Source organism: Pan paniscus, chromosome 3 (genome assembly GCF_029289425.2).
Source record: "Pan paniscus chromosome 3, NHGRI_mPanPan1-v2.0_pri, whole genome shotgun sequence".
Lineage (NCBI taxonomy): Eukaryota > Metazoa > Chordata > Mammalia > Primates > Hominidae > Pan > Pan paniscus.
Genome location: NC_073252.2, coordinates 17,689,366 through 17,713,806, shown reverse-complemented (window position 1 = coordinate 17,713,806; position 24,441 = coordinate 17,689,366). Strand labels below are relative to the sequence as shown.

At 42.6% G+C, this 24,441-nt stretch overlaps 1 pseudogene; it reads left to right on the top strand.

Annotated features, from left to right (window-relative positions):
- Positions 1-24,104, top strand: part of LOC100994452 (small ribosomal subunit protein eS7-like) — a 53,722-nt pseudogene extending 29,618 nt beyond the window's left edge.
- Positions 24,105-24,441: the final 337 nt, after the last annotated feature.

Sequence of the window (24,441 nt, the reverse complement as noted above, 5' to 3'; positions counted from 1 at the left end):
GAGGCATAAGTTCTAGTTTACCACAGCACTGTAGAATGACTATAGTTAACAATAATTTATATAGTTTCAAATAGCTAGAAAGAGAGCATTGAATGTTCCTGATACAGAATTGCTGGGCTCCTGGCTAAACTCCACCCTCAAGCCTAGAACCTGGGCCCTAAGTGAAAGCAGCTGACCTCATTTTTTCTGCTCAAATAATTGCCTTTTTGGCCCTCCCCACCCCCATCCTGTGCCCATAAAAAGACTTCATCTGGCAGAGCAACACAAGCGGCTGGTGCAAGTGGTTAGGGATGCAAGCTGCTGAGCCTCGGGGATACAAGTTGGTGAACTTTGGGGATACAAGCAGCTGAGCGTCAGAGACTATGGAGACGCAGTTAACTTCAGATGGTTCAGTTTCAGGGAAAGATCATCTTCATCCCATACCATCCCGTTTCCAATTCCCCATCCCACTGAGAGCCACTTTTATCACGCAGTAAAATCCTCCACATACACTACCCTTCAAATAGTTCATGTGACCTGATTCTTCCTGGGATACTGAACAAGAACTCAGGTGTCAAAAAGGACAGGTGCAGGAGGCTGTCACTCTGACCCTTCACTGAGCTGCTAACAGTTAGCCATCCATGGACTGCAGGCTGAGTGAAATGAGCCACTCCAGTTCCTGCCCACAAAGGGGGTCGAGGTCAAGGAAACAATCCCATCTCAGTCCCAACACACAAAAGAGATAAATGTTTGCCATGATGGTTATATTAATTGCCCTGATCTGATCACTATGCCTTATATATGTATTGCAATATCACTAAGTATGCCATACATATGTACAATTATGTGTCAATTAAAAAAATTAAAAATAAATAACTAAAAAGAAAAAGAGCTGATGTTTCAGTATGAGTCTTAAGGCCTGAAAAGACCAATGTCCTGGCTCAAGGCAGTTAAGCAGGAGAAGTTTCCCTTTATTCAGACTTTTTGTCGTGTTAAGGTCTTCATTTGATTGGATGGGGTCCTCCCACGTTAGGGAAGGCAATCTTCTTTTCTTAGTGTACTGATTTAAATGTTAATCTCATCCAGAAACACCCTCACAGACACACCCAGTATAACATTTGACCAGATATCTGGGCATCTAATGGCCCAGGCAAACTGACACATAAAATTAACCATCACAATGGATTATCCACAAAAGGGCAGCTATCTCCCTAAGGGGAATTCAGCTCTAGCTTTTGAAGTTTTTTTTCCTCTTTGTCACATGTATTATCCTATGTAGATCTGGTCATTCATTTATTCATCAAGGACCTCCTGAGAGCCTGCTGTATGCCAGACACTGCTTTGGATACTGGGGAGACAGTGAACAAAGTAGACTTATTGTGTAAAAAAAGTACACACTGGCAGTATCCTAATTTTGTGTAAATGGCTCCTGAAAATGTGCATAAAATAAAATGTAAGAAAATCTAAACAATAGGCTTATCTAGTATAAGGGAGGGCTCATTTAGAAAAAAGCTAAGAAATATTATAACACTTCTATTTATATCTTGCCTTTTAGTCATAATTTTGACAACAGATTCCCAACTTTTCGGAATATTTCTAAATTTGTTTTGATTGTTGTCTTTCTATAAGTGAACACACATTTGCTCTTGTTAAGCCCCATGAGTGTGTGTTTGAAGCTAAAGATGCGTCATTTTAGACACATATAATGGTCTCCATCTCTATCTCAGTTCTAATAGGTTTGTGATATTTACAGTTCTTATCAGGTATTAGGGTTTATATTTTTTAGGTTTTCACTTACTATACGACATAAGGACCAACGCTCTGCAACTTTACTAAAGAAAATAAATAATCTTTACACACTGATTACTTAGCTATGGGCATTTTGTTAGGTGCCTTATGAATATTATCTTTTAAAATCCTGGGATAGGAGTACATCCCTGGACCATTTATAGAACTGCATTCTGTTCAATGAGTTATTACAGAGAAAGGGAAGTTGACGAAGTTGAAAAGATCATCATGCCATAATGAACAGTACACAGAAGACATAATTAGCATGAAAAAAATTCAGCTTATTCAAATAGAACTGTAGTTACTCTAATGAATAAATGATCCCTTGATTATACTTTCAAGTAATACCAAGTCTAAAAATGGTTGTTAAACCAACAACTTCTAAGTTTTAATTGATTTGGAATGAATATGTGGGCCTCCATTATCATAAGCCAGACCAATGTAGTTGAGATGCCCATATTCCTAGTCCTGACCTTGGCTAAACTGCTCAACTCTTTGGGCCTCAGTTTATTTTTCTGCAAAATGGGAGCAATCGTAAGAACGTCAAAGGATGCGAAAAGGATAAAGTAATTTATCCTTTATAAAGTAGTTTATCCTTTAATAAAGGATAAAATAAAGTTTAATAAATAAAATAAAATAACATACAGTTTGGAACTTGGAACATCATAGTTGTTTGAAAAATATTTGGGTTTCTATTTCCTGCAGTCAGGTATATTGTAAGTATTCAATGAATATTTGTTGGAGGTGTTGAATTCCAATATCTATAAGCAAAGAGAAGTATTATATTAAAATAAAATTAGTTATTGAATTTGGTGTTAAATAGTTTAGTCTAGAGCTGCCTCTTTACATATTTTAAGTTCAGCCTAAAGGTTTCTCTGTACATCATGAACTATAACCTAAACGGAGATATAAACAGACTGTAACCTACTCTTGTGCCAATCACCGAGTTTTGGCCAGTCAAAGGGTGCCAACTGTACAAACTGTGTTCAAATAAGGTAAATGCCTGAGCTGTCACCAGTCCAGCTGTTTGTATACCTCACTTCTGTTTCCTGTGTGTCACTTTCCTTTTTCTGTTCATAAATCTTCTTCCACCCTATGGCTGCTCTGGACTCTCTGAGCCTACTCTGGCTCTGGAGGCTGGCTGATTCATGAATCATTCTTGCTCAATTAAACTGTTACATTTACTTTGGCTAAGGTTTTTCTTCTAACATTGAAAAGAAAGCTGAAACCTTTCAAACTTTACTCTTGAATCTTCTTTTCCTTGTCAGGGAACTCTTCAAGGGTGGATGTCCTGGAATGGCCAATTATTTGTCTAATTGCTTTGTTTCTTTCCTAACCAATTAGGCTAAAACACCTCTGATAAACAAATAGGCATACAGGCCCCCCGCCCTCACCACCCCATAAATAAGACTGTAGGTGAGAAAGGCAGGGAGGCTGCACTTTTCCCTTCTAATCTGTGCAGGGGAGGTTTCTGCTTCAGGGGATGTGGAGGAGACTGGTCCTGGCTTAGTCTTCTTAGGTTAATCTTTGGCGGGAGCAGCAAGCTGCCCCTTCTAATCTGCCTTCCAAGTGCATGTAGTGGTTCATGGCACTGCTTTACAAGGGGGATGGGTTTGATGGGTGGAGCACTTGCACATTTTTAACTTATAAAAGTCCTTGTGAGCCAGGCACAGTGCCTCATGCCTGTAATCCCAGAACACTGGGAGGCTGAAGTGGGAGGATCACTTGAGGCCAGGAGTTGGAGGCCAGGAGTTGGAGACCAGCCTGGGCAATATAGTGAGACTCTGTTTCTACCAAAAAAAAAAAAAAAAAAAAAAAAGAAAAAATTAGCTGGGTGGTGGCACACACCTGGAGTGTTAGCTACTCAACAGGCTGAGGTTGGTGAATTGCTGAAACCTAAGAGGTTGAGGCTTCAGTAAAGTTGGTTATGATTGTACCACTGGGCATCCAAGTCTGGGCAACAGAGAGAGACCCTGTGTCTAAAAAACAACAACAAAAAAGTTATTGTGAAACCCTTAGAAGAGACAGTACGAGAGCTTATCAGTATCTGGTTTTTCTTTCCTTCCTGGGTCCACAGAGGATTACATTTCCTAGGTCCCTTGCCAGTAGGTGGAGCTATGTGTCCAGTTTCACTTCAGAGCCCAAGCATAGAACATACAGATGTTGGGACTGCCACACTCTCTCTTCAATCTTGTCTTGAGATGTTAGAGCCACAAGGCAAGGGACATGTAGTTTGCTGAGTTACTGCATTGACCTTAGTTGTCCTGGAGAGCTGCCCAGACATACAGTAGATGTAGCAAACATGAAGAGTAAACTATTATGGTATGAAGGCACTTAAATTTGAGGGCTATCTGTTACTGCCTCATAATCCGGTTTATTCTGACTAATTGAGCCTCGCAGGGAAGGTTTGAAATGGGGTAGAAAGTATTCTGTGCTACCAACAAAATATCCTAAAACTATGCCAAATAGTCTACTGGTAAATGATGGGGAATCAAGACTGGAGGTGGGAAATGAGGGGAAGGAAAGCAATGAATCTGGAGAAGCTGCAACAGAATTACTGTCTAAAATCATGATCAATTGCTTTTTCTGGGTTTTGAGTTAGCCTGTAACCTTCCTGCATTCCAGGATTCTCAAATAAATTCTATGCCTTTGCCTATCTCAAAGGAATCTCCTCGAAGACCATTGTTTTTGAAATGCCTTGAAGATTGCTCACAGCAGAAACCAGCTCAGCACCTGTCTGTTGCCAAGTTTCTTTGCAAGTAAGGAATGATAGTCATATGACTTTAAACTATCATTCTTCCTTCACTTGAAGTGAGCAAATTTGAGTCAACAAATAATGATGGGAGCTTACATCAGGTGACTGTGCTTGGCTGTGGGGATACCAAGATGAAGAAGGAATGCTCCTGCCCTCGAGATGCTCACAGTCTAGTGGGAGGGAACAATGCAGACATAACTGGCTACGGAACAAGTTAGCCTGGGGAAGGGCTTCAGCAGAGGCATAAACAGAAAAAGTCAGGGTCCAGAGGGAGAGAGATCTGTTCTGTTTGTTGGGGAGGGGTCTGGGAAGGCTGTATTTTAAGTTAGTACTTGAAGGATGACAAAGACCTTGATGGTTTTCTGTGAGGTATGAAAAACTGCCAGTGTTGTATCTCTAGCTTTAGGAGTTTTATTCCTATGCTCCAGAAAAATCCAGCTCGGGAGATGTGTAATTTAAGCATTTTCAAAGCCCATATAACCAGAGATCTGGGCTAATGGGAAAATAGTCATAACATTGCCACTAAATGCAATAACTTGTTGATATATTTTGCTCAATTGCCCTTATTAATGATTCATCAATCTTTTTTTGCTTCCTGCACTAAAAAAATCTTGCTGCAGAATTTTGCCCAAACATATACATACCTAGTTTTTGGCCCTTGGCAGCCTTCCTAAGTGGAGAGTATTTTCCACATGTGGTTGTTGACATGTAGATTTTGAAATTCAAAAACAATGGATACATGTAAGAGGGAGAGGAGACTGAGAATGTATCCTCCATGACACACAAAGATCAGTGTTTTTTACAAGGTGGTCCCGGCTGGGTGTGGTGGCTCATGCCTGTAATCCCAGCACTTTGGGAGGCTGAGCTGGGCGGATCACATGAGGCCAGGAGTTCCAGACCAGCCTGGCCAACATGGTGAAACCCTGTCTCTACTAAAAATACAAAAAAAAAAAAAAAAAAAAGAAAAGAAAAAAAATTAGCCAGACGTAGTGGGGCGCGCTTATAGTCCCAGTTACTCGGGAGGCTGAGGCAGGAGAATCACTTGAACCCGGGAGGCAGAGGTTGCAGTGAGCCAAGATCACGTCACTGCACTCCAGCGTGGGTGACAGAGCAAGACTTCAACTAAAAAAAAAAAAAAAAAAAAAAAAAAGTGGTCCCTAGAACACTATTTTTGGATGAATTAATAAATGTGGTATAAAAAAGGATTATGTGGTGTGTTTTTTGTCAGTGTGCCAACTATCAATTTATTACCTCTCAGCTCCAAATTCACTCTTTTGTTACCAGCTCCACAGTGAAGCCTTAAGCATTGCTCTTTTGTAGCAAGCATGGTGTTAAGCTTTGTCAGTAGAGGAACACCGGAGAAACATTGCAGGAGGAGGGGGATTCTCTTCCTGCTGGCTGCAACCACACCTTTTCCAACAAGGTCTGAATCCCAGCCTTGGGGAGGCCCCAGCTTCCAAGTTTGCTTCTCCTTGGATGCTCTTCCTTGGCCCTGGAGTATTCGTCAGTGTACTCTTCACATCTCTATAGTTACTCCCCTGTTGTTTTTATTTTATTTTATTTATTCTATTTATTTTTTGTTTGAGATGGAGTCTCGCTCTGTCACCCAGGCTGGAGTGCAGTGGTGTGATCTCGGCTCACTGCAGCCTCTGCCTCCCGGGTTCAAGCGATTCTCCTGCCTCAGCCTGCTGAGTAGCTGGGATTACAGGCACCCACCACCATGCCCAGCTAATTTTTGTATTTTTAGTAGAGATGGGGTTTGCCATGTTGGCTAGGCTGGTCTCGAACTTCTGACTTCAGGTGATCTGCCCACCTTGGCCTCCCAAAGTGCTGGCATTACAGGCGTGAGCCACCACGCCTGGCCTCCTGTTATGTTTAATAAGGGTTTATATTAAACAAGTGAGTGAGTTCTCATGAGATCTGATGGTTTTATAAGAGGCTCCTCCCCCTTTATTCGGCAGTTTTCCTTCCTACTGCATTGTGAAGAAGGTGCCTTGCTTCTCAAGTTCTGCCATGATTGTAAGTTTCCTGAGGCCTTCCTGGCCATGCTGAACTGTGAGCCAATTAAACCTTTTTCCTTTATAAATTACCCAGTCTTGGGCAGTTCTTTATAGCCATATGAAAACAGACTAGTACAGTAAATTGGTACTGCAGAGAGTGGGGTACTGCTATAAAGATACCCCAAAATGTGGAAGCAACTTTGGAACTGGGTAATAGGCAGAGGTTGGAACAGTTTAGAGGGCTGAGAAGAAGAGAGGAAGATGTGGGAAGGTTTGGAACTCCCTAGAGACTTGTTGAATGGCTTTGACCAAAATGCTGATAGTGATATGGACAATCAGGCTGAGGTGGTTTCAGATGAAGATGAGGAACTTGTTGGGAACTGTAATAAAGGTGATTCTTGCTGTGCTTTAGCAAAGAGACTGGTGGCATTTTGCCCCTGCCCTAGAGATCTGCAGAACTTTGAACTTAAGAGAGATGATTTAGAGTATCTGGGAGAAGAAATTTCTAAGCAGCAAAGTGTTCCAGAGGTGACTTGGATGCTTGTAAAAGCATTCGGTTTTATGCAGTCACAAAGAGATGATTTGAAATTAGAACATCTGTTTAAAAGGGAAGCAGGGCATAAAAGTTTAGAAAATTTGCAGGCTAACAATGTGTTAGAAAATAAAAACCCATTTTCTGAAGAGAAATTCAAGCCAGCTGCAGAAATTTGCATAAGTAATGAGGAGCCAGATATTAATCGCCAAGACAATGGGGAAAATTTCTCCAGGGCATGTCAGAGGTCTTCATGGCAGCCCCTTCCATCACAGGCCCAGTGGCCTAGAAGGGAAAATGGTTTTGTGGGTTGGGCCCAGGGCCTTGCTGCTTTGTGCAGTCTCAGAACTTGGTGCCCTGCAACCCAGTTGTGGCTAAAAGGGGCCAATATACAGTTCAGGCTGTTGCTTCAGAGGGGAAAAGCCCCAAGTCTGGGAGGCTTACATGTGATGTTGAGCCTGCAGGTACATAGAAGTCAAGAATTGAGGTTTGGAAACTTGCTTCTAGATTTCAGAGGATGTATGGAAATGCCTGGATGTCTAGGCAGAAATTTGCTGCAGGAGCAGAGCCCTCATGGAGAACCTCTCTTAGAGCAGTGTGGAAGAGAAATGTGGGGTTGGGGTCCCCACACAGAGTCCCCACTGGGGCACTGCCTAGTGGAGCTGTGAGAAGAAGGCCATCATCCTCCAGACCCCAGAATGGCAGTTCCACTGACAGCTTGCACAGCGTGCCTGGAAAAGCCATAAACACTCAATGCCAGCCCATGAAGGCAGCCGGGAGGGGGGCTGCGCCCTGCAAAGCAACAGGGGAAGAGCTGCCTAAGGCTGTGGGAGGCCACCTCTTGTATCAGTGTGACCTGGATGTGAGACATGGAGTCAAAGGAAATCATTTTGGAGATTTAAGATTTGAATGCCCCACTGGATTTTGGATTTGCATGGGGCCTGTAGTCCTTCATTTGTGCCAATTTCTCCCACTTGGAATGGGTGTATTTACCCAATGCCTGTACCCCCATTGTATCTAGGAAGTAACTAACTTGCTTTTAATTTTGCAGGCTCATAGGTGGAAGGAACTTGCTTGTCTTGTCTCAGATGATACTTTGAACTTGGACTTTTGGGTTAATGCTAGAATGAGTTAAGACTTTGGGGGACTGTTGAAAAGGCATGATTGTGTTTTGAAATGTGAGGACATGAGATTTGGGAGGGACCAGGGATGAAATGATATGGTTAGGCTTTGTGTCCCCACCCAAATCTCATCTTGAATTGTAATCCCCATCATACCCACGTGTCAAGGGACAGACCAGGTGGAAGTAATTGAATCATGGGGGCAGTTTCTCCCATGCCGTTCTCATGATACTGAGTGAGTTCTCATGAGATCTAATGGTTTTATAAGAGGCTCTTCCCCCGTTACTCATCACTTCTCCTTCTTGCCACCTTGTGAAGAAGGTGCCTTGCTTCCCCTTTGCCTTCTGCCATGATTGTAAGTTTCCTGAGGCTTTCCCAGCCATGCTGAACTGTGAGTCAATTAAACCTCTTCCTTTATAAGTTACTCAGTCTCAGGCAGTTCTTTATAGCAGTGTGAAAACTGACTAATATAGTCTATTATTCCATTTCTATTATGTCCATGAGTACCTGAAGTTTAGCTCCCACTTATGAGACCGTGTGGTATTTGGTTTTCTCTTCCTGTGTTAATTCACTTAGGATAATGGCCTCTAGCTGCATTCATGTTGCTGCAAAGGATATGATTTTATCCTTTTTCATGAGTGTGCAGTAGTCCAGTATCTATGTACTACATTTTCTTTACCCAATTCACCATTGAAGGGCACCTAAGTTGATCCCATGTCTTTGCTATAGTGAGCAGTGCTGCAATGAACATATAAGTGCATGTACCTTTTTTGTAGAACAGTTTATTTTCCTGTGGTTATATAATGAGATGTCTGGGTCAAATGGTAATTCTGTTTTAAGTCCTTTGAGAAATCTCCAAACTGCTTTCCAAGTGGCTGAACTAAGTTACATTACCACCAACAGTATATAAGCATTTCCGTTTCTCTGCAGCTTTGCCAGCATCTGTTATTTTTTTGACTTTTTATAATAGCCATTCTGACTGGTGTGAAATGGTATCCCATTGTGGTTTTGATTTGCATTTCTCTGATGATTAATGATGTTGAGCAATTTTTGTATGCTAGTTGGCTGCTTGTATGTCTTCTTTTGAGAAGAGTCTGTCATGTCCTTTGTCCGCTGTTTTTCTTTTTGACATAGGGTCTCACTCTGTCACCCAGGCTGCAATGCAGTGGTGTGATCAGGGCTCACTGCAGCTTCAGCCTTCTGGGCTGAAGCAATTCTCCCACCTCAGCTTCCTAAGTAGCTGAAAGTACAGGCACATGCCACCACACCTGACTAATTAAAAAAATTTTCTTTCTTTCTTTCTTTTTTTTTTTTGTACAGATAAGTTCTCACTATATTGCCCAGGCTGATTTTGCCCACTTTTTAATGTGGCTATTTGTTTTTTTTTGCTTGTTGAATTGTTTAAGTTCTTTACAGATCCTGGACATTAAACCTTTGTTGGGTACATAGTTTGCAAACATTTTCTCCCATTCTGTAGGTTGTCTGTTTACTCTGTTGATAGTTTCTCTTGCTGTGCAGAAGCTCTTTAGTCTAATTAAGTCCCACTTGTCAATTTTTGTTTTTGTTGCAGTTGCTCTTGAGGACTTAGCCGTAAATTCTTTGCCAAGGCTAATGTTGAGAAGAGTATTTCCCAGGTTTTTGTCTGGGATTTTTATAGTTTGAGGTCTTATATTTAAATTTTTAATTCTTCTTGAGTTAATTTTTTTGTATGTGGTGAAAGGTAGGGGTTCAATTTCATTTTTCTGAATATGGCTACCTAGTTATCTCAGCATCACTTATTGAACAGGGAGTCCTTTCCCCATTGTTTATTTTTGTTGACTTTGTAGAAGATCAGATGGTTGTAGGCATGTGGCTTTATTTCTGGGTTCTCTATTCTGCTCCATTGGTTTATGTGTCTGTTTTTGTACACTGTAGTACCATGCTCTTTTGGTTACTGTAGTTGTATAGCATAGTTTAACAACAGGTAATGTGAGGCCTCCAGCTTTGTTTTTTTTTTGTTTGGCTGTTTGGACTCTTTTCTGGTACTACATGAATTTTAGAATAGTTTTTTTTTTTTCTAATTCTGTGAAAAATGATGTTGGTAGTTTGATAGGGATAGTGTTGAATCTATAGATTGCTTTGGGTAGTATTACCATTTTAATGATACTGAGTCTTCCAATGCATGAGTATGGAATGTTTTTCCATTTGTTTGTATCATCTATAATTTCTTTCAGCAGTGTTTTGTATTTCTCCTTGTGGAGATCTTTCATCTCCTTGGCTGGATGTATTCCTGGGTATTTTTTTATTTTGTTATTTTATTTGTGACTATTGTAAATGAGATTGTGTTCTTGTTTGGCTCTCAGCTTGAACATTATTGGTGTATAGAAATGCTACTGATTTTTGTACACTGATTTTGTATACTGAAACTTTACTGAAACCTCTTTTTCCGTTCTAGGGGCCTTTTTGTGGAGGTCTTCGGTTTTCTGGGTATAGAATCATATTATTGGAGAAGAAAGACAATGTGACTGCTTCTTTTTCTATTTGGATGCTTTTTCTTTCCTTTTTTTTGCCTGATTGCTCTTGCTAAGAATTTCAGTACTATGCTGAATAGGAGTGGTGAGAGTGGGCATTCTTGTCTTATTCCTATTCTTAAGGGGAATGCTTCCAGCTTTTGCCCATTCAGTATGATGTTGGCTGTCAGTTTGTCATAGATGGCTTTTATTATTTTGAGGTATGCTTCTTTGAAGCCTAATTTGTTGCGGCACGTGTTCTTTTCTTTTCCATTTTTTTTTTGAGATGGAGTCTCGCTCTGTTGCCCAGGCTGGAGGCTGGAGTGCAGTGGCACAATCTTGGCTTAGTGCAACCTCTACCTCCCAGGTTCAAGTGATTTCCCTACCTCAGCCTCCCTGTAGCTGGGATTACAGGTGTGTGCTACCACAGCAAGCTAATTTTTGTATTTTTAGTAGAGACAGGGTTTTGCCATGTTGGCCAGGCTGGTCTTGAACTCCTGACCTCAAGTGATCCATCCACCTCAGCCTCCCAAAGTTCTGGGATTACATGTGTGAGCCACCATGCTTGGCCCACATTTTCTTATATAATATGAAAAAATCCACATTCATTCATATTACCACTGATCTCATTAGGAAAAAAATTTTAAGTATTAGCAGCTATCAAGCTCATGATGTCAGATAAAAGTTTTCCAAAATGCTAAGATTCACTTGAAATCTGAAGTGTATCATTGGCAAGAGTATGTTTGCCAAATAATTAAGTCTGAATAACTGTAATTTGTCTGTCAGTCATCCTCATAAATATGAAATTTTTTAAAAATGGAAAAGTAGCTAATTCAGTTTGTAGCTCAAACAATCATAACTATTTTTTCTCATGACAAACCACAGTATTTTGGTATGCAGTGAAAGAGCTTTATGTCTACATTATATTTCATCACAAACAATATTAAGATGTGTACTCAAAAGTGAGATTTAAAAAAGCCTTTTTTTTCTGTTGCATTAAGTGATAAGGCAAAACTTATATTTTATTTATTTATTATTGATTTTATTTTTTAATTTTTGGAGACAAGGTTTTGCTCTGTCATCCAGGCTGGAGCACAGTGGCATAATCATGTTTCACTGCAGCCTCAACCTCCCAGGCTCAAGCGATCCACCTCAGTGTTCCAAGTAGCTGTGACTGCAGTCATGCACCACCATGCCTAATGTTTTATTTATTGAAGAGATGGGGTCTTGCTATGTTGCCCAGGCTGGTCTCAAACTCCTGGGCTCAAGCTGTCTTTCTGCCGTGGCCTTCCAAAGTGCTGGGATTACAGGCATGAACCACAGTTCCTGGCAAGAACTTGCATTTAAAAAACTATGACTGCATGGGGTGAAAACTACAATGGCTACTAAGTACAGTTTGGTATTCTACTGTGATTTGCGATAAGGACCAGCCATTTTACCCATTGCTATAGTTTGGATATTTGACCCTCCAACCCTCATAATGAAATTCGATCCCCAGTGTTGGAGGTGGGGTGCAGTCAAGGTGTCTGGGTCACAAGGGTGGATCCCTCGTGAATAAGTTAAGGCCTTCCTTGGGTGGGAGATGAATGAGTTCTCACTCTGTTAGCTCCTGAGAGAGCTGGTTATTTATAAAAAGCTTGGCACCTCCCCTCTCTTTTGCTCCCTGGCCACGTGATCTCTGCACAAGCCAGCTCCCCTTCTCCTTCTACCATGAGTAGAAGCAGCCTGAGACCCTCACCAGAAGCAGATGCTGGTGTCATGCTTCTTGTACAGCCTGAAGAACCATAAGCCAAATATACCTTCTTTTCTTTGTAAATTACCCAGTGTCAGATATTCTTTTATAGTAACACAAATGGATGGAGACCCACCATTACTTTTACACCATTAATGTAAATGTCAACATGATGAAAAAAGCAAACGATGTCTCAGTATTATTGCAAAAATAGTTTTGGCTGGGCACAGTGGCTCATGCCTATAATCCCAGCACTTTGGGAGGCCGAGGTGGGTGGATCAACTGAGGTCAGTAGTTCAAGACCAGCCTGGTCAACATGGTGAAACTAAAATACAAAACTAAAGATACAAAAACTAAAAATACAAACATTAGCCGGGTGTGGTGGTGTGTACCTATAATTCCAGTTACTTGGGAGGCTGAGGCAGGGGAATCACTTGAACCCAAGAGGCAGAGGTTGCAGTGAGCAGAGATTGCACCATTGCACTCCAGCCTAGGCCACAGAGCGAGACTCCATATCAAACAAAACAAAACAACAATCAGTTTTGACCTAATGGATACCATGAAAGGGTCTGAGGACCCACAGGAGTTTGAAGACTGCACTTTGAGAACTGCCAGGCTAGTTATGCTGTGATGACAAATGACTGTGGAACTTCAACGGCTTAAACTACAAGGACCTATTTCTTGTGCATACAACCTGTCCATGGTGCCATGACTGCAAGTTTGTTCTACATCATCTTTACTCCAGGACTCTGTATGTGGACTAGGCTGCTTCCTCTGCCATGGCAGAGGAAAGAGAGAAGAGAAGACGTGAGCTGGCTAAAGCTTTGCCCAGACATGACAACAGGAAGTGATATGTATCACTTCTGCCCGTTTCACTTGAGTTCATCAGTGTAGAGATGTATATTCTTTTAGCGAGAGAAACTGGAAGCATGGCAAACAGTTTACGACCTAATGCAGTGGTCATAAAAGATTAGAAAACGGCCAGGCACGGTGGCTCACGCCTGTAATCCCAGCACTTTGGGAGGCCGAGGCGGGTGGATCATGAGGTCAGGAGTTTCAGACCAGCCTGACCAACATGGTGAAACCCTGTTTCTACTAAAAATACAAAAATTAGCCGGGTGCGGTGACGCACACCTGTAATCCCAGCTACTCAGGAGTCTGAGGCAGGAGAATCACTTGAACCTGGGAGACGGAGGTTGCAGTGAGCCGAGATTGTGCCATTGCACTCCAGCCTGGGTGACAGAGCGAGGTTCCGTCTCAAAAAAAAAAAAAAAAAAAAAAAATTAGAAAACACTGCATAAAACACTTCTTTCCTAGAAATTCACAATACACAAAGGCATAAAAAGACATGGAGAAATCCCGCAGTAAGGAAACACTGTGCACTTGGTTTAATTGACGGTAGGGTTACTGAGAGAAAATTTAGATTTAAGATCTGATGCTCATCGTCCTCTTCCTGTTTGACCCTTTGCTGGTCCTGGGCAGAGAAAAAGGCAGCCTTGACCAATCCTTTCCCATGTACTCAACAACAGGTTAAAGAACACTGGGATCATTACTTAGTAACTGGCCAATTGGGCTCAGTGACTGACCAAATGAGGCGCTCTTCAATACTTCCCTTATTATTACCCGCTCCTGTGCTGATGCACAAGGACGCTGGATGGAACCGCTTGTGTCCTCAGAGACTATTACTGATACAGAAGCGAGGAAGGGAAGTGCTGGGAGCGTGGTCCTGGCTAGGGCTTCACTCCTGGGCCTGTGCCGAAGGACCTAGATGACGACAGGCTTCTGTTTTCCTGCCCAAATGCTGCATTTCCCAAAACCACCCCGGGCCGCCACACCCCCCATCCGGTGCCTATAAACCCCCCCTAGGCCCTAGCAGGCAGACACACATGTGGCTGGAAGTAAAGAGGAAAACATTGGCGGAAGAACATATAGGTGGCTGGAGGTTGAGAAGGCGTTGAGGGGAGCACACCTAAGGAAGAGCACTCTGGCTGGCTATCCACCGGTGGAATGGCTCAGAGTTTGGATGGGATGGTTGGAGGAAAGCCTGGGCCACTGAGCTGCCTGACTCCGGGAATAAAACCACTTTCCCACTCCATCAGCCTTCTGGCTCCTCCATCTGCTGAGAGCTACTTCCACTCAATAAAACCTTGCACTCATTCTCTAAGCCCATGTGCCCTCCAGTTAGTTCTTCCAGTACACCAGTGAGAGGTGACAGCACGCTGGCAGCCCTCACAGCCCTCGCTCGCTCTTGGCGCCTCCCTGGCCTCGGCGTCCGCTCTGGCTATGCTCGGGGAGCCCTTCAGCCCACCACTGCGCTTTGGGGGCCCCTCTCCGGGCTGGTTGAGGCCGGAGCCGGCTCACTCAGCTTGCCCAGAGGTGTGGAGGGAGAGACGTGGGCGGGAACCTGGGCTGTGCGCAGGGCTTAGGGGCCAGCTAGAGTTCCGGATGAGGTGGGCTTGGCGGGCCCCGCACTCAGAGTGGCCCCTGGCAGTGAGGGGCTTAGCACCCGGGCCAGCAGCTTCGGAGGGTGTGCCGGGTCCTCCAGCAGTGCCGGCCCACGGGTGCTGCACTCGATTTCTCGCCCGGCCTTAGCTGCCTCCCCGTGGGGCAGGGCTCGGGACCTGCAGCCCGCCATGCCTGAGCCTCTCTCCACCCCTGCGGAGGGCTCCTGCTTGGGCCGAGCCTCCCCCACGAGCACCGTCCCCTGCTCCACAGCGCCCAGTCCCATCGACCGCCCAAGGGCTGAGGAGTGCAGGCGCAAGGCACGGGACTGGCAGGCAGCTCCACCTGCGGCATGCGCCCCTGCGGATCCACTGGGTGAAGCCAGCTGGGTTCCTGAGTCTAGTGGGGACTTGGAGAACCTTTATGTCTAGCTAAGGGATTGTGAATGCACCAATCAGCACTCTGTGTCTAGCTCAGGGTTTGTAAATACACCAATCAGCCCTCTAGCTAATCTAGTGGGGACTTGGAGAACTTTTGTGTCTAGCTGAGGGACTGTAAAGGCACCAATCAGCACCCTTCAAAACGGACCAATCAGCTCTCTGTAAAACAGACCAATCAGCTCTCTGTAAAATGGATCAATCAGCAGGATGTGGGTGGGGCCAGATAAGAGTATAAAAGCAGGCTGCTGGCGCTGGCAGTGGTAACCTGCTGGAGTTCTCTTCCACGTTGTGGAGGGTTTGTTCTTTCGCTCTTTGCAATAAGTCTTGCTGCTGCTCACTCTTTGGGTCCACACTGCCTTTGTGAGCTGTAAGACTCATCGCGAAGATCTGTAGCTTCACTCCTGAAGCCAGCAAGACCACAAACCCACCAGAAGGAAAAAACTGCGAACACATCCAAACATCAGGAGGAACAAACTCCGGACACCCCGCCTTTAAAAACTGTAGCACGCACCGCGAAGGTCCGCGGCTTCATTCTTGAAGTAAGTGAGACCAAGAACCCACCAATTTCGGACACAGAGCTGTAACACTCAGCGTGAAGGTCTGCAGCTTCACTCTTGAAGTCAGCGAGACCACGAACCCACCAGAAGGAAGAAACTCCGAACACATCCGAACATCAGAAGGAGCATCAGAAGGAACAAACTCCGGACACGCCGCCTTTAAGAACTGTAACACTCACCTCGAGGGTCCGCGGCTTCATTCTTGAAGTCAGTGAGACCAAGAACCCGCCAATTCTGGACACACCAAGGCAAGAAATCCCAGGATACAGAAAGTCCTCTGTTCTTGTGATAAGGCAGGGGGTCTAATTGAGCTAACACAAGCCGCCTACAAATGGCTAAAAGACCACCCTGTAACACAGGCCCGTTGGGGCCCCAGGAGCTATAAACATTCACCTCTAGACACGGCTGTGGGGTCCCACAACCAAACCGTCTGCATGCTCCCCTTAGGGGTTAGAGCAGTGGGGCACCGAAGAAGTGAGCAACTCATCACATGACCTACAAGGGGGATAAGGGAATTTTTCCCGTTTCAACACCAAAACACAGATTCGTCAGCATCACAGTTTGGGAAACGCCACTGGTGGGAGTGAATCTGAGCAGGAGGTGAGTATCAGACCTGTGTCAGAAGAGGTCCCAAGTTTCTGAAAGGGGCTCATGATGGGACATCACTGTCCCCTGACCTGTTAGAGGTCACCACCTGCTGGTACCTAGAAGTCATCATAATTGTCTTCAATTGTTTGGGACTCTCTTGAGAGGCCTCAGCACTCAGTCATTTTCTTTGTTGTTTAGACTCTGATCATAATAAATCTCGTTTATTGCCTATAGCCCAATTAAATCTTACTTTCCCTCTAAATCTAAATTAAATTTCATTCCCATGCTGGCTATTTTTTTTCTCATAGCTCTCTGCACTTTTTTTTTTTTTGCATTGCACTTACCACACTTTGTAATTATCTCCATATCTGTGTGACTATTTTCTGTATATCTCTAAAAGCTCCACGATGGCAGAGGCTATGTCTGCCTAGCTCAGTGCCTGGTGTGTGTAGATTATCAATAAATATTCATTGAATGGATAAGTGAGCAAATGAATGGAAGTCTGCTCGGGAAGTGAGAGTTCTCTTTTGTAGATTTCTATGGCGTTTATTGTCTATACCATTTCAGTGACATTTACACTTGATTGCTGTCATCCTAATGGGCAATATATTGTTAGAAAACAAAACCCTGACCTTTGCAGATGGTGAAGGGATATTTGATAGCACAACCCAGTAAGTAATAACAGATTTGGTTTTTTTTTTCCTTTCAAAATGTTGGGAAACTTTTAAGAACAGTTTGGAAATTGTTCTCTTTTTACTAAAACCCAATGTTGATGTAGTCCTTGACCTCACAGTTGGGAGAAAGAGGCTGCAGCAGCAGGAAATTTTACAGAGTATAATTGGAGAAATTTGAGCCTCCGTAAGTTCCACCAAGGCACAGATCTATGAGGTATCAAATGAGGGGTAATGAAAACTACAGCTTAGAAATGTAGATGACGAAGCCTTTGAGCGGTGGCAGAGAAACAGATAACTCTCCTCAATTAGCCAGTGAAACATGGGGCAAGGTAGCCTGACATGTCAGTAAACAGGAGACTTCAAAAGAACATACACAACTGGATCAGGACTGGAACATTTCATTCCCTAAAGATCCAGTAGTTCTCTAATGAGGGAAACTGCAGTTAAAGCCAGAATCACACTGCTATGGTTTGACTGTGTCCCCCAAAAGTTCATGTGTTGGAAACAATCCCCAGTGCAACACTGTTGGGAGGTGGGGCCTAATCAGCAGTGATTGGGTCATGAGGGTGGAGCCCTCATGAATGTATTAATGTCCTTCTTGCAGAGGCGGGTTAGTTATCGCATGAGTTGAGTTATTATAAAGCGAGTCGAGCCCCCATACTTTCTGTGTCTGTCTCGTGCACTCACTTCTGCCTTTAAATTCCTTAAAAGCCAAAGATTTTTTATTCTTCCTTGTGTTTTTTTTTTTTTGCATGGCATCCAGGAGAGTAGAGAATTATTTGGGCTCAATAAGTGCTATACACACACACACGATTCAAAATTCTGAATAGTTTATTTAGTTTATTTCTCCTCATTACCTCATTTATTTATATTTCAATAGCTTTTGGGGTACAAGTGGTTTTTGGTTACATGGATGGATGATGTAGTGGCGAATTCTGAGATTTTAGTGCACCTATCACCCAAGTAGTGTACATTGTACCTAATATGTAGTTTTTTATTACTAGCCCCACTCCCACCTTCCCCCTTCTGAGTGCCTAACGTCCATTATGTCACTCTGTATGCCTTTTCATATTCATAGCTTAGCTTCCGCTTATAAGTGAGAACATAACAGTTTTTGGTTTTCTACTCCTCTGTTATTTCACTTAGAACAATGTCTTCTAGCTCTAAGTTGCTGCATAAGACATTATTTCATTCTTTTTACTGGCTGAGTAGTATTCCATGGTGATCTATACCACATTTTCTTTATCCATTTAATAGTTGATGGCCACTTAGGTTGGTTCCACACCTGTGCAATTGTGAGTTGTGCTGCCATAAACATGTGTGTGCAAGTGTCTTTTTCATATAATGACTTATTTTCCTCTGGGTAGATCCCCAGTAGCAGGATTGCTGGATCAAATGGTAGATCTACTTTTTGCTCTTTGAGGAATCTCGATACTGCTTTCCATAGAGGTTGTACTAATTTACAGTCCCACAAGCAGTGTATAAGCATTCCCTTTTTCCTGCATCCACGCCAACATCTGTTGTTTTCTGAATTTCTAATAGTGGCCATTCTTGCAGGAGTAAGGCGGTATCTCATTGTGGTTTTGATTTGCATTTCCCTGATGATTAGAGATGTTGAACATTTTTTCATTGTTTGCTGGGCATTTGTATATCTTCTTTTGATAATTGTCTATTCATGTCCTTTGCCCACTTTTTAATGGGATTATTATTTTTTTTTCTTGCTGATTTGTTTGAGTTTCTTGTAGATTCTGGATACTAGTCCTTGGCTGGATGTGTACTTTGCAAATATTTTCTCTGTGGGTTGTCTGTTTACTCTGCTGGTTATTTCTTTTGCTGTGCAGACACTTTTTAGTTAGGTCCCCTTTATATATTTTTGGTTTTGTTGCATTTGCTTATGGGGGTCTTAGTCATGAATTCTTTGCCTAGCCTGATGTCTAGAAGAGTTTTTTCAATTTCATCTTCTAGAATTTTTATAGTTTGAGGCCTTATATTTATAAGTCTCTGATCCATCTTGAGTTGATTTTTATATAAGGTGAGAGATGAGGATCCAGTTTAATACTTGTGGCTTGTCAGTTTTTCCAGCACCATTTATTAAATAAGGTGTCAATTCCCCAATTTCTGTTTTTGTATGCATTGTCAAAGATCAGTTGGTTGGACATGTTTGGCTTTATATCTGGGTTCTCTATTCTGTTCCATTCATCTATGTACTCACTTTTATACCAGTACCATGCTATTTTGATAACGATAGCATTGTAGTATAATTTGAAGTTTGGTAATGTGATGCCTCCAGATTTGTTCTTTTTGCTTAGTATTGCCATGGCTATTTGGGTTCTTTTTTGATTCCATATAAATTTTAGAATTGTTTTTTCTAGTTCTGTGAAAAATGCTGTTGGTATTTTGATGGGAATTGCATTGAATCTGTAGACTGCTTTGGGCAGTATGGTCATTTTCATAATATTGATTCTTCCAATCTATGAGCGCGGGATGCATTTCCATTTGTTTGTGTCACCTATGATTTCTTTCAGCAGTGTTTTGTAGTTTTCCTTGCAGAGATCTTTCACTTCCTTGGCTAAGTATATTCCCAGGTATTTTACTTTACTTCTTTTTTGAGATGGAGTCTTGCTCTGTCACCAGGCTGGAGTGCAGTGGCGAGATCTCAGCTCACTGCAACCTCTGCCTCCCAGGTTCAAGCGATTCTCCTGCCTCAGCCTCCCAAGTAGCTGGGACTACAGGTGCATGCCACCATGCCCAGCTAATTTTTCTATTTTTAGTAGAGACGGGGTTTCACCATGTTGGCCAGGATGGTCTTGATCTCTTGACCTCGTGATCCACCCACCTTGGCCTCCCAAAGTGCTGGGATTACAGGTGTGAGCCACTGCACCAGGCCTACATTACTTTTTTATTTTATTTTTCAGCTGTTGTAAAAAGGGATTGAGCTCTTGATTTTTAATTCTCAGCTTGATGGTTGTTGGTGTATAGCAGTGATACTGATTTGTATACATGATTTTGTAACCTGATCCTTTACTGAACTCATTCATCAAATCTAAGATTATTTGGGGGAGTCTTTAGGATTTTCTAGATATACAGTCATCTCATCTTCAAACAGTGATAGTTTGACTTCCTCTTTTCCAATTTGGATGCCCTTTATTTTTTTCTTGCCTAATTAACTCTGGCTAGAACTTCCAGAACTATGTTGAACAGGAGTGGTGAAAGTGGGAACCCTTATCTTGCTCCTGTTCTCATGGGGAATGCTTTCAACTTTTCCCCATTCAGGATGATGTTGGCTGTGGGTTTGTTACATATGGTTTTTATAATATTTTGAGGTTGGTCCCTTCTATGTCTAGCTTGTTGAGAGTTTTTATCATAAAGGGATGCTGAATTTCAAATGCTTTCTCTGCATCTATTTAGATGATCACGTTTATGTGATGTGTTATATTTATTGACTTGGGTATGTTAAACCATCCCTGCTATATAAATATTTGAGATTTGTTGACCAGCAGATCATCTCTTTGTCCTTTTCAACTGCTCAAGCCTTTAAAATGGGCTTGGAGTGATAGCTGCACTGTGAAAAGCACTGTGTACATCCTAAGATGGCTTAACAAACGTTTCCATTTCTGTCTTGGGCCTTGCTCAGGCTGTAATCCCAGTTGAGTGTAATCCCAGCTACTTGGGAGGCTGAGGCAGGAGAATTGCATGAACCCGGGAGGTGGAGGTTGCAGTGAGCCGAGATCGTGCCATTGCACCCCAGCCTGAGCAACTGAGCTAGACTCCGTCTAAAAAAAAAAAAAAAAAAAGATTCCCAGCAGAAGATCTGGAGCTTGATTCTCATTGGTTTAAGAAGAGTCATGTGTGTTCAACTTGGAACCAATCATTGTGGCCAGGAGGCTGCAGAGCTTTGATAGGCCAGGCTAGGAGGTGCCTGTCTCTCTGATGACCATGTGCTCTGGTTTGTAGGAGAGGGTCTAAGTTTGTGCCTGTTGTCTTTCCTGGGTAGTTTAGCATTTACCCTGATTTCTTTATTTTTAATAAAATGTTGTTAATAGTGACATTAAAAATACACGAAAATGTATTTTGGTAGACCTCTACTTTGTATTTCCACCTTTTGCCATAGACTCCTCTGGTCAAATGAGAGAAACATGTAGTGAAGACACTTGAGTTTAGTCCGTAGTTAAATCTAAAAGTCATCCAGCCATGATGACTCCCTTGTCTGGACCCTGGCATGAAATAACTTAATATCTGCCCTCAAGGGCAGTAAGCTGGATGCTTAGGGAAGAGCAGCTTGGGCTTGCAAATTCTTTTGGTCTCGGGTGGTAGTGGGGTAAGTTTTTGATGCTGCTGCCCGGCTGGCCACAGAGGGTACCAGAAAGAGGGCTGTGGCTTGTGCCAAGGCCTGTGTGACTCCTGGGACTGCCAGGTCTCCAGCTGGCAGGATCACTTGGAAAAATGGAAACTAGTCAGGTGTATATGAGGCATGTGGAGGAAATGAGTGTACACTGTAATGTACACATTATATTCTCTATGCTGTGCATCATTTCCTCCATATCGCACACATTATAATAGAAAATAATCTGAATGTTCTTACCACAGTGGTTTTGTCAATTACTATGTGGTGAAATCTGCAACTATTTGTTTCATTGTTTGGTAATATTTTTTCTATTTTGCAATGACTTTTAATATTATTTTAACATCAATGAGTTAAAAAATGTGCTTGTTTGTTGAAAAATTAGTGAATGAATGTTAATTTCTCGAGAAAGTTGATGATAGGCCGGGTGCGGTGGCTCATGCCTGTAATCCTAGCATTTTGGGAGGCCGAAGCGGGTGGATCACTTGAGATCAGGAGTTCAAGATCATCTTGGCCAACGTGGTGAAACCCTGTCTCCACTAAAAATACAAAAATTAGATGGGCGTGGTGGTGCGTGCCTGTAAACCCAGCTACTCAGGAGGCTGAGGCACGGGAATTGCTTTAACCTGGAAGGCAGAGTTTGCAGTGAGCCGAGATCGCGCCACTGCACTCCAGCCTGGGGAACCGAGTGAAACTCAGTCTCAAAACAAACAAACAAACAAACAAACAAACAAACAAACAACCCACAAGAAAGTTGATGATAAAGGTTAACTTGTAGAAGATATTTATTGACTTTATCATAGATATGGGAGAGGGCATAATATTATCACTGACCACTTGAAAACCAGAAGGCACAAGTCTATGGGAGCATCAGGATCTACTTCCAGTGTTGGTAGTTATTTTAAGATTGTGACTTATAATGATAAATTAACATGTGCCGTGGCCTTAGGTGCTTTTGCCTACCCCTCTGTGAATCATGACTCTTTTTTTTGAGACAGAGTCTTGCTCTGTCGCCCAGGCTGGAGTGCAGTGGTGTGATCTCGGCTCACTGCAAGCTCTGCCTCCCGGGTTCATGCCATTCTCCTGCCTCAGCCTCCCGAGTAGCTGAGACTACAGGCGCCTGCCACCACACCCGGCTAATTTTGTTTTTGTATTTTTAGTAGAGGTGAGTTTCACCGTGTTAGCCAGGATGGTCTTGATCTCCTGACCTCGTGATCCGCCGGCCTCAGCTTCCCAAAGTGCTGGGATTACAGGTGTGAAGTGAGCCACTGTGCCCGGCCGAATCATAACTCTTCTTTTAGATCAAGTGACTGCTCTTCTAAATTCAGTTTGCTTATTTTTTATACCAAGTTTTCTTGTGCAATACAAAAAGTAATACGATAGCCGTTAGTGTGTTGTCTCCATTAAAAAGAAATTTGCAGACAGTTAAATGGGTGCCAGCTTTACATCCATGTTCTGAGATGGTTCAAATAGAAAAGTTAACTTCTAGAATTAGTTAATATCTATAAGGGTTTGCATTTTTCACCCAATTATTGAAAACAAACCAAATTTGGAAATTTGTTCTATTAATGGTGAAACATCTGACTAATGGATGTTGTAGATTAAGTTAGAAAGATCAACATTGAAGATAAAATTATTTAAGGTAATAAATACATTTACAATTTTTGGAACAACATGACGTCAAGGTAAAACAACTTTTTAAAACTAAATTTGAAACCTATCAAGGAAAATTGTACATGGAATTGGTTGTACTGTACACATAATTCAGAAATGCATCTGAATAGGCTGTGATATTCTATGAATCAAAATAGAGCTTTCCTGTCAATTTTATATAATTTTTAAACATTTGCAGTTTGAATGACAAAACTGCAAATTTTTTGTGATTAAGCTGATGTTGAATTTAAAGAAATCTCTTCAGGCTGCTGGAATTTGAGAAGCTTTTGTAATACTTGGGCCCCTTCTTAAGCCAGAGCTCAGAAAGGAGGCCACGTTCAGTTAGAGCGCCAAGATCGTGAAGCCCAGCTACAGGAAGCTGAATATGTTCGAGTGTAGCTCTTCCAGGCACTTCTGAAGCTGGAGATGAACTTGGACCTCAGGCTCAGCTCAGGGAGCTGAGAATTATGGCAGCCAAGGAAATTGAAGTTGGTGGTGGTCAGAAAGCTATCATCATCTTTGTTCCTGTTCCTCAACTGAATCTTTCCAGAAAATCCACATCTGGCTAGTACATGAATTGGAGAAAAAGTTCAGTGGGGAAGAATGTTGTTTTCACTGTTCAGGGGAGAATTCTGCCTAAGGCAACTCAAGCCATACAAAAAATAAGCAAAAGTGTCCCAGGAGCCGTACTCTGACAGCCATGCATGGTGCCATCCTTGAGGACTTGGTTTTCCCAAGTGAAATTGTGCACAAGAGAATCTGCATGAAACTGGATGGCAGCCGGCTCATGAAAGTTCATTCAGACAAAGCACAGCAGAACAATGTGGAACACAGGGTTGAGACTTTTTCTGGTGTCTATAAGAGGCTCACTGGCAAGGATGTTAATTTTGAATTCCAAGGGTTTCAGTTGTAAACAAAAAAGACTAAAGTATATCCACAGTAAACAAACAACCAAAAAAAGCTCCTCTTCAGCTGGGCATACTTTTTTCCTTACTACTTATCAACAATTAGATATGGGAAAAGTTTGAATCTACAGACAAGAGAGTCAGTTGAAGCTTTCAACCAGTGTCATAGTGCATGCAGTTTTATGAAAATATTAAAAATGATCATTAATTCTTCAGAAAATACAAGTTTGTATTAGAGACAGATATGGTTAAGAAAATGATTGGGCCGGGCATGGTGGTTCACATCTGTAATCCCAGCACTTTGGGAGTCTGAGATGGGAGGATTGCTTTGAGTTGAGGAGTTCTAGACCAGCCTGGGAAATATAGTGAGATCCCATCTCTACATACACACGCAAAGCTAGCCAAGTGTGGTGGCATGCACCTGCAGTCTCAGCTGTTCAGGAG